This window comes from Numida meleagris, chromosome 6 (genome assembly GCF_002078875.1).
Source record: "Numida meleagris isolate 19003 breed g44 Domestic line chromosome 6, NumMel1.0, whole genome shotgun sequence".
NCBI lineage: Eukaryota > Metazoa > Chordata > Aves > Galliformes > Numididae > Numida > Numida meleagris.
The window spans coordinates 58040357-58053868 of NC_034414.1; the positions used below are offsets into that span (position 1 = coordinate 58040357).

General features: G+C 46.3%; 1 long non-coding RNA gene across 1 annotated transcript; it reads right to left on the reverse strand.

Moving 5' to 3' along the window:
- LOC110401947 lies at positions 4069-10353 on the reverse strand. Its single transcript, XR_002440706.1, has 3 exons — positions 10190-10353; positions 5508-5596; positions 4069-4794 (listed from the first exon to the last, which is right to left on the reverse strand). It is a non-coding gene; the product is annotated as an uncharacterized LOC110401947 (long non-coding RNA).

Consider the following 13512-nt stretch of genomic DNA (forward strand, 5'->3'; position numbering starts at 1 on the left):
AGTTATTGACTTTTAACAAATATCCTTCTGTAGCTACAAAAGGCCCAGAAGCTGTTCATTTAGTACTCAAAGAGTATGAACCACAGACTTAGTGAAAGGAATACTTACACACTGAACTCGTTATTAGCTTTGGTCTGTGTTTGAAAAAATGATGTCCAAGCATTACGTGAAGGCAGGGAGGGCTTGCAAGATCTCTCAGGTGTGATGTGGCAGCAGGATTTCTGTCCCACTCTGTCACTTCATGCACCTGCTACCCCAACCCCCCCTTCTGTTGGGCTCCGAGCTGTGAGAATGTGGCTGCACTGGGATCCATGCAGGCAGGAGGGAATGGGGCTGCAGCATTTTCCAGTGAATTGAGCTTTCCCATTTTTCTGCTACGCACTGAACTTAGTAATGTTGGGCCCCTGGAGATGTGGGGGCCTGAAGTTTTTGCATGAGTGATAGCATACAGAAAAAATGGGAAATGATTGATGTTCGGGAGGAAACCTTGCTGCACTTGACCAGCAAGAGTTAGGAAAAGTTCACATAAAAAACTGCCTCTGTGTTCACAAATAGCTTCAAAGGGGCTTTCTTCAAATAACTACGATCCATAACTCAATTTTCAATCCTCTTACCACAGGTGATGTACGGAATATGAAAGAAAGGCATCGTGCTATTGGTCTTTTATTTTCAAGTGTGTGATAGAAGATTTATGGCATTCGTGGTCAATAGGAGGAAGCATCAAGGTCATTTAATTTGTCAGAGCACTAAGGAATATCAGCAATCAGCTGCATTGGCTCTAGCATAGCAGAACCCAAGTGCTTACCCACCTAATGGGAAGGACGAATGTTAATGTCTGTGTAAAGGGGACCTATCTCAATCCCAATTTATAATTGTGGTTGTATGCAATGTAGCCTAACTGGCAGGAGAGAAATAAATGCTTTAGAGCTCTGTTACTTCATGCATGAAAATCTAAGAAATGGATCTGGTAGAGTTATTGTGAGTTGTCAGCAGCAGAGCACTGGGAAGACAAAGTGTGTGCATGGCTGGGGCAGGCAGCGCTCCGTCTGAAGAGATGCACTGTAATGGAAAATCACAGAATTCCCCCTTCCCCGGTTCAAACAAATACCATCTTGTTTTACACTCCAGTGCCTTCAATTGACTAAGAGAGCAGCATTTTTTAACATCTAATTTGAATCATCTGACTTACTGTTGTGCTGCTGTATGTAGTTTTACTGAGCAAAAAATTAAGTAATCAGTAATGTTTCAAGCTGGTAGTGTGGCATTGCATACTTAAGTTTGGTATGATAATTTCCTTTTTCCCAATATGCGACTTTCAATTGAATACTTGATAAAGCCTGTTGAGATATTAAACTGATGGAAAACTCCAATATCTAAAAGCTCTCGTCTCCAAGTACTGAGCACACATCTCCTCAGCCTCCCATGGAGTGCTATGGGACAAGCAGCCTTTTGTTACCTGGCTGCAAAGCCTGAAATGGAAAAGCTTTGCTGGGTCTCCATACTTTACAGGAGATGTGACAAAAAGACCCCAAATCTCTCATTGTAGCCATATAAGCAGGGTCCATTTTGAAGTCTAATCCTCATTTTTAGGTTGAAAAGAACTCAGCAGCTCTGTAGCATGTGAAGGAAAGGGAGAACACTTACAAAGGCATTGGGAACCTCAATGTGTTCATGGACTTTCCCTTTGATTCCATTTGAGTGAAAGCAGTCAGCTTGTGGTCCCAGCATTAAATGGGCAGGTGCACAGTGAGGTGCAGTGGGTGTGCCTGGTCTGGCTGGTTCACAAAGAGCTCCTTTGTGCCTGGTAAGAAATTGCAGTCGCATTGACCTAGCAGTCATGGGGCCTTGGTGTTTCCATTTCCAGCTGCTGGAGTTCTTCAGCTCCCTTCACTGGGGAGCACTGGTCACTGGGCTGTCACCTTGTCAAGGGATGCACCCATGGATCTGTCTCACAGTAAAAATGGTTCTGGTCAGGCACTGGGCCTGTGTGCGTGGCGGTGGGTTCATCATAGCAAAGGTTTGCAGCCGGTCCTTTTAATGAATTGAAAAATGCAAAGCAAAATCCAGCCTCAGCTTCTGAGCACTGCCTTTGTTCGTCCTGACAGCATGCAAAGCAGCAGGTTTTCCTCGTGTCTTTTATGCAAAACTCTGGGTCCCACTTGTTGAGCTGCTCTGCGGTCACCTGTTAGGAGGACTATCTGATTAGCTCACGTTGCCTTGAGAGATTTATTTATATTAACAAAGCACTGAGTGAATACAGTCTGACATTTGCTTTGTGGCTGTGCTCATTTCCTGTGATTTAGTGTTGAGATTTTGGCTTTCTATTGTTCTGTTCAATGCCTCCTTCATCAAGAGCCGCGAGTTGTGCCAGAGACCTCCCTGTGGCCACCAGGACCACAATTACATGGCATGGGGGAAGTCCCTCTTGCTGCAGTTGGTGATCAGTGCTGCCCTGACATGGGGCTGATGGCTGGAAAAAATGGAAGTGATGAGAGTAGGCTGGAAATTAACCTGTCCCTTGAAAACAAAGCAAAACAGCAGCTCCGCTGTGATGGCCTGCGTGGTAGCAATTCCATGTAGTGTGATAGAACTTCTCCTGTTCAGGAGAATGTGTCCAGAATGTGCAGATATTTCATACTGCCAAAAGATCCTCTGGTTTGTACCTAGGTATAGACTTAAAAGGAGATAACTCAGCATTCAGGAGCTGGGTAATGAGGTCACTAATTATCTTGATCCTGAGGCTCTGAGATCAGCTCCTTTCCTGCTCATTCTCTCTCCTCACCCTTGCTACAGCACAGAATCATAGAATCGTGGAATTGTTAGAGTTGGAATTGACCTTCAAAGGCCATCTGATGCAACTCGCTGCAATGAACAGGGACACCCACAGCTCCATCAGGTGCTCAGAGCCAAGGTCCATCCCCTGACCTTGGGTGTCTCCAGGGATGGGTCACCATCACCTCTCTGGGCAGCCAGTACTTGTCCCATAGTGATAACAAGAGTGGAGGACTGAAAATACTTCAGCCCCACTAGCGTGCAGCTGCCCTTGTTCCCCTTGCCTGTGAATCTCCTTCCCATTAGCAGACATTTCTTCTTGGTGGGACCCAGCAAAGGTTCCCACCAGAGTACTTCCAGGGGAGTCCTCTTCCTCAGTAACAATTCTCCCTTCCTTTCTCATGAAGTAATCAAAACGCAGTCGTAAAACCACAGAATCATAGGATGTCTTGTGTTGGAAGGGACCTCAAAGACCATCTAGTTCCAGCTGTGGGCAGGGTTGCCAACCACTAAATCACCAGATCAGCAGATGTGTTGCCCTCGCAGAACACTGAGGATGAGGCTGGTAGGGTCAGGTGCTGACAGAGTTCCCCTGGGGGCTGGAGCAAGGATGCTGGGCACAGAGCAGACCACAGCTCAACTCCTGCAGTGAAATCTCATGCAGGTTGCCTGAATCTTGCACCTTGTAGGGGCCTCAGGCAGCCAGCTGGGAGTGGATAGATGTGCCCTGCCTGTACACACCAGGTGTGACAAGTGCCATGGTTTATTAATTTCGTGTAGGGCATTACATATAGAATTATAGAACCATACAATCATTGAGGTTGGAGAAGACACCCACTGTTTGAGGTGAGAAAGAGATGAATGGGACCGGCACTCTGATGGTACGGGAATGTAGGGAGTCACCAGGACCAGGTGCTTTGGTCCCACCTGGGGCTTTGGAGCCTTTCTATAAAATAAACCCTGCTAACAGCAGTGAGCTGCTCTGCTGGAGTGGAGCGGTGTGTTGCGTTTTGCAGGAGGAGAACCAGAACAGCTGCTAATAGAAAGGCAAGCCCTAGTGTAACAGTGAGACGAAATGGATGCTTGGGTAAGCCAGTCTGATGAGCCTAAAAAGTCAGAGTTGTCTCCTCTGAATTTGGACAGCTGGTCATTTTAACTTGGGTAATCTTTGCCTGAGTGTTTAATCGTGCTGATGCTATATGAGTTGTTATCTATTATTAAACCTCCCGGAGCTTTTAAGCAGCAGGCAGTGAGAAAGCTCAGCAAAGGCACAACGGGGTCCATGAGATGCACTGCTGGACAAGGACCAGGAAAACCAGCTGTGCTGGGGTGAAAGCTGCCTTACACCCATGGCATAAGTACTGTAGAGTATTTACAAATGAGAGAGAATATCTAAAAAACATATGTCTTTGCTAAATGTCTCCCGTTAGAAATGCAGGAATTTCCATTAGTCCTGAGAAAACCAATTGTACTTCAGTTGTGAAGTCAGTATTGCAGAACTACCGAGTTGTAATGGCTTTAATTGTGTGGCTTAAGAACTTTTAAACCACATTAGTCTCATTTAATCCACCTTAAAGGAGCACAAAGAGAATTGAATTCTCTAAACTTGGTTGGGTCTGTTTTCCAAAGTGCCCTTCTGAGTGCAATTAAAGTTACACAGCAGATGACAACAGCAAAAGGCAATTGCCCTTAAGTAGGTGTAGGAAGCAAGCAAACCCAGATGAGACTTCTGTTGATGTTCATGTAGACCAAAGGGACCTCTCCTCCCCTGAGCAGTTCGTTAGAGTACAACATAACCTCGTTTGGGTCTTTCCAAGGCCTGGACCAAGCACTGAGCACCCAGCCCTAGATGGCCCCACTGGAGCTGGGGGTGGGACAGGGCATCTCCAGGGCCTTCTTCAGGGGTTTCAGCCATTCTGGGAAGGGCTGCATGAGTGCACGTTGCCGTGCACAGCGCTGTCTCTTTCCATCGGTATTAGCAGCTGTTCTTGGGCCAAGACAGCAAGGAATCAATTGTTCATCCTAAAAAAAAAAAAAAAAGAAAAAAAGTATTTGCTTTCGTTTAAAGGTAGAAACATTTGTAACTTGAAACCCAAGCAGAAAATTTCCTGGACGCACAGAGCATCTCAACAGCTAATTTTCTTTTTGTAACTTTGAAATTTTCTTACCACCATATGGCTTAAATTTTGTGTGAACTAATATTATTCATAAATGCAGGACAGATAGGAATAAGACCAATTACAGCAAAATATTCACCATCTTTTTAATCTCTATGGTTATGGGAAAGGCTGTTCTCTTGAAAATTTAATATCTTTAAAAAATCACATGGTATGCAATATTTGACTTTTGCCCCACGGTATTTGTCAAGTTTGCAATATTTTGCCAACAAATTAACAAGGGGTGTATTTCAGTGAATTTTTATAAGCCAGAGGGAATCCGCCATTTGGCTTCAAAGCGTTTGCAACCTGCTACAGGAGTAATTTGGGTCTGGTAGGATTCAGTTCAGAGTTTCTGCTATCTCAGCTGGCACGGTGCTTTCTGGCTTCTATTTCAGGAAGCCGATAATTGCTTTGGGCTGCCTGCAGTGCTGCGCTCTCGAGTCACAGGGGAGTTCTCTTCTGGAGTCAAATGCACTGTTTGGATATTGCTGTAGAGCAAATTACGCCGGACTTTTAAGGCCTATTTGGAAATGAATAAATACAGAGCAGTCACTCAGCAGCGAGTCAGTAGCATACCTGCTGCAACGCTTGGTGTGGCTGAGACCACTTGTGTTTGCTTCAGCTCCCATTTCCATCTCTTGCAATGCCTTCCCTGCCCCGGTGACCTGGAGAAGAAATGCAAATGAATGCAGGTGATATTTCTGCTCATCTAACTTACTGCCAGACATCTGCAGCTGAGGAGTTTCCTCAGCCCACGCTTTTCTCTGCCTCGCTAAAACCGTGTCTGTTCTGGGCTCCTGGATGGTTCCTGATGAGAAATCACAGTGTACCCTTCTCTCACCTGGGTTAAAAAAGAAAAAAAACAACAAAACTTTTAAAATTAAAATGATGGATTTAGATTAAATGTGGCGAAAAGAGAGTTAACAGGTTTTTGTTGCTGCTAGAACATCCAATAATTTTTCTTACAATTTCTCACCTAGATGACTATTAATCTCCTCCCTAATCTCTCTTGATATTTACAGTTTGGTTCAATAACACCATTAATTTCCCTTCTTGCTGTTGGTATCCTTGCCGTGTTATCTGGTTACACGTGCAAGCGCGAGAATATCTTACTATTCTGAAACTGAAGTTGCAAAAATCATCTGCAGCTGCACATTGCTGTGCTACCAGGTCATCCCTGACTCTGAGGCCATTTGCGTTGCCCATCAGAGTGTCAAGCATTTGCCATTTGAGGCCGTGCCAACCCCAGTCTTCCCACCAATAAGCCTGTTTGGATGTGACTAGCCCCACTCAGCTGGGCACGGCTTCCCCTGGCTCAGCACTGAACCTGCACAACAAAGGCAAAAGTCAGAGGATGCTGCCTGGAAGAAGACAGTGGAAAAAATGCTTTTTTTCCTCTGCAGGTGACGGGACACCGCAGGGTGCCCAGCTTTCCATTTTCTTCTTCCATCAAGGACAGTGAGTTCTCCATGGGACCCGAGACAAACTGGCAGCAGCCATGGCTTTGCCCAATACCATTCAGGATCATGCAGCAGAGGCAGCCCATGACTGCGTTCAATAATTTGCTCTTAAAACAAAGCCTCTGAATCCTTGTGGTGGGCCACTGTGTCCAGGGACCGGATTTTAATACACAGCGCTGATTTAACAAAGTGAACTTGACTGAAGCAGTGAGGGACATCAACAAAGTCTTTCTAGAATAGAGTTTTGCAATAAATTAAAGCCATCTGGTGCTATGTCAGACAAACCCTCTGCATCTGTTGCAGCCACAGGAGAGGAGGTGTAAAAGGGAAGAACGAGAAAAAAACAAATAACACATTGCTTCTGGATTGTGCTGCCGCCTGGTCTCTGTGTGGCCTTTTTTTCTTTTCCAGCATAGTGAGAAGTATGCAGTGATGCTTGGCAATGTATCACCAATTTCTCTCACAAAGAAGCCTCTTGTCTGTTTTGTTGTCCTTTCTCCCCCTCATGGAGTTTCATGTACAAGCTTTGAGGTGGTTTGGTTTCAAATGGGCTGCACTGAAATTATCCATGGCTGCTTCGATAAATTGCAGTGAATTCCTCATGGAGAGAACATGGTTGAATAGGAGCTTTCATCTCTCTTCTCTCTCCATCTCCAGCTCTTTGCTGCTAGAGTTTTCATTTCACATCCTGCTCATTTTTTTTTTGAGTCTGGCTAAATATAAGGGGTTCAGTTGGTAAGTGTTCAGCCTCTTCTGTGCTGACCTACAGACCTACAGCACAGCTCAGAGCTGTTCTTCGGGTGTAGGCAATACCAGCTACAGCTCTTCCTCAGTCACAGCCCCATCTGACATTTAGCAGTTGTATTGGTCAGTTGTACAAAAGCAGAATGAGATATTCCTTCATTAGCAGGTCTAGGCCAGCTGATTGTCTGCTTGTTTGTGCATCTTTTAAAGTCTTTATTTTAGCTTCAATATTTGTTTACAAAGCCTTCGTATCACACTCCACCAGTTTAAATCAAAATGTACATCTAAACAAAAATGTAAATTCCGGCAACTGCTGCTATGAGTACAAGCTGGGGGGTGTAGGGATGGAGCACAGCCCTGCCGAAAAGGACCTGGGAGCACTGGTGGATGGCCCCTCTGCTCTGTGCTGTGAGACCCACCTGGAGCACTGCGTTCAAATAGAATCTTTGAGGTTGGAAAAGATCGTCTAGTCCAACCATGGAGTCCTCAGTACAGCAAGACCCAGATCTTTTGGAGTGCATCCAGAGGAAAATGGTTTCAACCTAGTGGTTTCAAACCAAGAGAAGAGAGTTTTAGATGGGAGGTAAGGAAGAATTTTTTTATAGTAAGGGCGGTGAGGCACTGGCACAGGCTGCCCAGAGAGGTGGTGGTGCCCCATCCCTGCAGATACCCAAGGTCAGGGATGGGCTCTGAGCACCTGATGGGGCTGAGGGTGTCCCTGTGCATTGCAGGGAGTGGGACCAGCTGGCCTTGAAGCGTCCCTTCCAACTCAAACCATTCTGTGCTTCTATGAAAGTCTCACTGAAGCTAGCTAGCACCTCTCCTAGACAAGTCTGTTGCTGTGTAGCATTTCTGAAGTACATTTAATTGCAACAAAGAAATTAATAAAATTGAGGTAAACTGTTAAATTGCTCCCGCTTTTCTCTTTCATATACATACAAGGACACATGCTTATTATTTCACAAATAATTGAAGCTCTGCAGGTTTATTTCTACTACGCATCAAAATGATGTTCCAGAATGTCGGTGGAATATCTGTGTCCTTCTCTGCCCCCACGTCTTTAATGCACTGGGTTGTAGAAACTCAGTGGCGTCACACACCAAGAAATTCTCATCTCCTTTGTCCACTTTTATTTTCTCTTACGCACTGACATTTGCACTTAATTATCACTAGTGGGTAGAGCATGCCATCTGTCATTATTCAGTAGACTCAAGAGGATTTTTCTGGTATGGGGAACTGGGAAGACATCCACTTTGGAAACTGTGAATCAAATGTGTTTTTTAATGATTTTCCCCAACGTCTTGAGAGCTTCAGAAAAAGTTTACCTTAGGGAATATCTAGCAAGTATTTCCAGGACTATCCAGAGGATCTTCTACCGGAGCTGTCTCCATACTGCATTTGATAATGTGAAAGTTCAGTGTAGCCCTGACTTGAAATTACATAGCGAAGCATGTGGATTTCAAGGATTCATTTGGAAGCAGAGCAGCGTTAATGGTTTGATGGATAGCTTCACTATCAGCTCTTGAAATAATTATGTTTTGTAAATGGAATGCATAAAGAACTCATCAGTGGTGCTAGGGGATGGCAAAGCAGCAAACAGAGTGAGCGCAGTGGAACTACTGAACGGGGAATTTATTTTTTTCAATGTGAACCATAATGGCATGGTTTATGCTTTGATGTGCAACTGGTAATGCCAAGGCTAGACCTGGAGTGGGCTGGAACCCCGGGTTTTGCGTTTTGCAGCCACGCTTTTCCAATGAGAGAACAGAAATTTATAGTGCAGGGGGATTTCAGCTGAGCTCAGCAATTTCACTTCAAAGGTCTTTTTCTAAAGGTGGTCTCTGTGGTGGGGGGCAGCTCTCCAGGCTGCCAGCTGATGGACTGTATTGTGTGCAAAGCATACCATGGCCTCCACAAAAAATCTTACGGTGCTGCCACTGCAAGCGCCAGTGGGGGGGGATTTGAGAATAGATTTTCCAATGTTTTTTCCCCTCATCTGGAAAATATAAAAAAAAATAGCATCAATAAATTCAGCTCAGCAGCATCACCTGAATGAAGGGAGACCCAGAGGTCCTCTGTTGTAGTCTCGCTGGGGTGATAGCATGCGAATATTCCTTAATTAGTGTTTAGGTATTGCTTTATCTCTTTGTTTGGTTTTATTTTGCTGCTCTAGCAAAAAATTCTATACTGGAAGAAGAGGCCATTATTCACAATACCGCCTGCAGGGAAGTCCTGCATCTCTGCAGACTGCTCCTGTCTGGGGAACAACCAACATTATTGCACTTGCTTTTCCCCGTAAGGACATGGCCTTATATTCTTCCTGGGGAACTTGTCCCAGTGAAGGGTGAGGACTTTCTCTGCGTTTCCCCTCCCCACATGCCCTTGGTGGGGCTGCAGTGTACCCAAGGGTGCGGGCACCAGCTCTGTTCTTGCCTCCTTGAGTCAGCAGCATGTTACAGCCAAGGAGGATATTGGGAATTGGCTGTGAAGTGCTGCTCTGATGACACTACCTATCTGAAGAGGCAACCTCGGGATTCATATGTACATTATCAGCGTGGATGTGCTCATTACAGCACGAGTGCTGAGGAGCTAATGCATTCTGCTTATAAAACACTACAATTCTGAGCCAGTGTGTAACAGAGACACATGACAGTACTGTTTCTCATCTGTGCTCTGCAGCCCTCCCTAAGTGTATGCACTTTTCAGATGGAGCAGTTATCATGCTCTGGCTCTGCTGTCATTCAGGTTTTAACCCACTGTAATTGTATTAAGTGGCGCCGCTCCATGCTTGCAGAACGGCAAGAAAAAAAAAAGAATCATTATTTTCACAGAAAGTCCATCAGCTGAAGTGGCCAGGCAGCTGCCAGAGCCTCACAGCACCCACAGGGAGGCTCGGGGGGGGGGGGGGGGGGGCTGCCACAGCCCCAGCACTGGGGGAAGGCCCTGGTGCTGGCCTCATCCTGCTGCCACACGTCAGGGTTGGCTGAGGCCCCTGTGCGGCCTGGCTGGCTCCTGGGCAATGTGTGGGGATGCTGTGGGGTGTGCACGGCCTACCTCTGCTCCCTGCCTGCTGGCCGTGGCACAAGGGCCGTGTTATTGCCCACAGAGACCTTGAAAAGTCTGGATGCCCGTTCTGAAGCAGCTGCGAGGTCTGCTGGAGCGGCACTGAGCGCCTTCCTGGTATTTGTTTTCCTTCTCTTTTCAGCGCGTGTCCTTTCTGCTCTCTCTTCTCTCGCCTGGGATGGATTAGAAATGCTCTGTTTGCCATTCAATTAAAGTGGCCTCCCAGACACTGCAAAGTTCAAATACTTTTTATTTTTTCTTTTAAATATATCTTTCTGGATTTAATGGGCTTTGCAGGCTACAGTTTCAAAGCAGTTATTAATGGGATTTGCAGAAGGAGCTCTTGCTTCGTGCTCTTAGAAATAATATAAGATCCTGCCATTGGCATTTCATTTCACCGATTCAGCCTCGTCAAGACGTAGCTGTCGGGCATCGCATTAAGGCTTGCCCCGTGCATGACGAGTCTGCAGAGTGAGGGCTGCGCTGCACTTGGCAAACTGAACAGGAGCCTGCTAATTAACTAAAATGATTGCTTTTTGCTTGCTTTAACTCTGTTACTATTACCTTCATTATCCCCTGGGGAATATCTCCACTGCCAAGCTCACAAAGATGTAACAAGTGATAACAGAATCAGCCGCTGAGCTGCATTCCTCATGGCCGTGTGACGGTGATGCCCGGACGGTGACACTCTCCCAGTCCTGCTGTGGCCTTCTTGCTCTTTTCAGGGTGTCTCAAGGATGCAAAGATTCCCACTGCATCCATTCCCTCCCCATCTCTGTCAGATATCGGGCACCAAGGGGCCTCACCCCTGCCCATAGGTTTCCATTCCTTGCAGGACGCAATGCTTTCTTTGTGCACCCTCTAAAAGCAAGCGTGGTTTGGGTGGTGCTGGTTCCCTGGGCTCATGCCATTGTGTCCACAGACACCCTGCGCAGCACCTGTGGCCCAGGGCTGTGCTTAAAGCAGGGTTCTCCAAGCAGTTGGAGGACCAGTTGAAAACAGATGAGTTGGTCCTTGGGATGTTCTGTTCTGGGGTGACCCGGGGCCTGGTGTCAGCCAGCAATGCTGTGTGCCAAGCGTGCCTACAGGTGCAGGCACCCCTCCTCAGTCTTTGCTTCAGAACCTGTGCTCACCTGTCTGTCGTGCTCTCTGAAACCACCGGAGTGAATGAAAGCAATCATGGGAAGTGGAGCAGGTTCTCTGCGTGCCCTACATACGCACCCAGTGAGCCTAGGCGACTGGGTCTCTATTAAAAGCATGGGGTGCTGTTAAAATGCAGATGTCCTTTTATTAATGAAGAAAAAGCAGTGACATGCTCTTAAACGATGGGAAAGCAATTATCGTTTACTCAGATGAATCGGCTGGTGTTCCCCTCGCCTCTGCCTCTCTCTGTAGCTAATGAAAATGTAATGCGTGTTGAAGTCATCAGCAACAAATTTTTGAATTGCACATTGTACTGAGCTCAGCTTTAATAGCATCTCCTGTGAAATGACAGGCAGAAATAAATGTCCTTCAGGATGATTTATACCCTGGGTCGAGTGCGGGTTGTGAAAATACACCGAGCTTAAATCACTGTCAACCTTGAAACAACGGCAGAGAAGGTGATGACCCCCGTTAAGAAGTAAACAAAACAACAGTGTTTCTCAATAGATTGAACTGCAAGCTGCCTTTAAAAATAAGATCTGCAGCTTTAATGTTGTCTGCTTTTAAATTAAATTGGAAATGGGGGTGGTGTGTGCATTTCACAATTGCAATTCAAAACAGCTGAGTGGGAAACCATAAGGCACAGCAGAAGACTTGGGGCTCAGCTGTATTAGCAACATGTCCACTAAGCTGCTGTTAGCTGGGAAAAACCCAGCAAAGTCAGGAAACAGAAACCGTGAGAGGTTTTGTTTTGTTTTTGAAGTGAGAATTAAAACATATATTTTTTCATTTGCAATTCCAAGATTTTTTTCTTGTCTTTGCTAAAAGCTAAGCTACTTTGGAATCAGCCTGTGCATGCAACTCTGCCCTGCCGGGTGCTGGGCAGCACCAACCTCATCTCTGTTACCAGTGCAGTGTTCCTCTCAGAAATGGGCTTGGTTGTCCCTGGGTGAACACTGAGTCACGCACAATTACTGGAGTCTGGAAATGTGCCTGTTTTCCCAAGCTGATATTGCAAGAAAGGAGCAGAGCGGCAAAGAACCTGCCTCAGCACTATAGCGCTGTGCTCGGAGTCTTTGAGTGCCCAAAAGTGACATGTTAAAGTCTTTTTGTCTGTACCTGTGTGTTGAAGTCAGGAGCTTGCTTTGATGCTTGGAAAGCCCCGTCCCCTCCTGTACACATCTCGTGGACACACCGCTGGCTTTGCAGGGCTGCCTTGAGAGGAGCACCCGGTCACACTGCAGTGGGAATGCACCCACCAGGGCACTATTTCATAGAATCACAGCATCACAGAATGGCCTGGGTTGAAAAGGACCTCAAAGATCATTGAGTTTCAACCCCCCTGCTGAGTGCAGGGTCGCCAACCACTAGACCAGGCTGCCCAGAGCCACGTCCAGCCTGGTCTTGAATCCCTCCAGGGACGGGGCATCCACAACCTCCTCGCGTTTCTAGCTTGGTCACTGCCTTCAGTCTAACACCGTTTTGCAAATTTGTGTTCAGCTGAGTGAAAATGGCCTGAATATGCAGCTCGCTGCAACCTCTGGCCTGGGAGCACCCTTCAGGAAGCACGCTGATGGGCTGCTCTCAGGGTCGGCACGCGGTGCGCAGTGCCATGGCAGCTGCTGTGAATGTTAATGGGGCCACTTAATGACTTCCCCCCTTTCCCGTGGCGCTTCCAGGAATTGTGTTAAATTAATTTCTAAAGCTGCTGCTCCTGGTTGCCTTTTAGCAGTTTCTTGTGCCACGTTAAGTTGGGTTACGCGGATGAGTTAATATCTTCGTGAGTGCTAATGTGTAACTCATCTCAGAAATGGAAAACTCAGTAAGATCTCTGTTATTATGATGATTATCATTGCATTAAGTTCTCATCCCGAGGACAGCAGGACACAGCCCAGCCATGCTATGGGTTAAAATATGTGGCTTTTTCCATTCCATCTTCTGGAGGCAGACCCAATACCTCTGTGCACACACACACTCCAGGCTCTCTCCCCATCCATTTCTGCTCACAGAGAACTTCAGGCTGCTACCAAAAGTTTTGATCACTATTTATATGCGGGAGGGCTGCCGAAGTGTAAATGAGTCAGTGCTACAGCGTGGAGTCACAAATGAAGTTACTATAGAGGATAATTAGCTAATTGCTGTTAATGACTTTGAAAGCATAGCACGCAGAC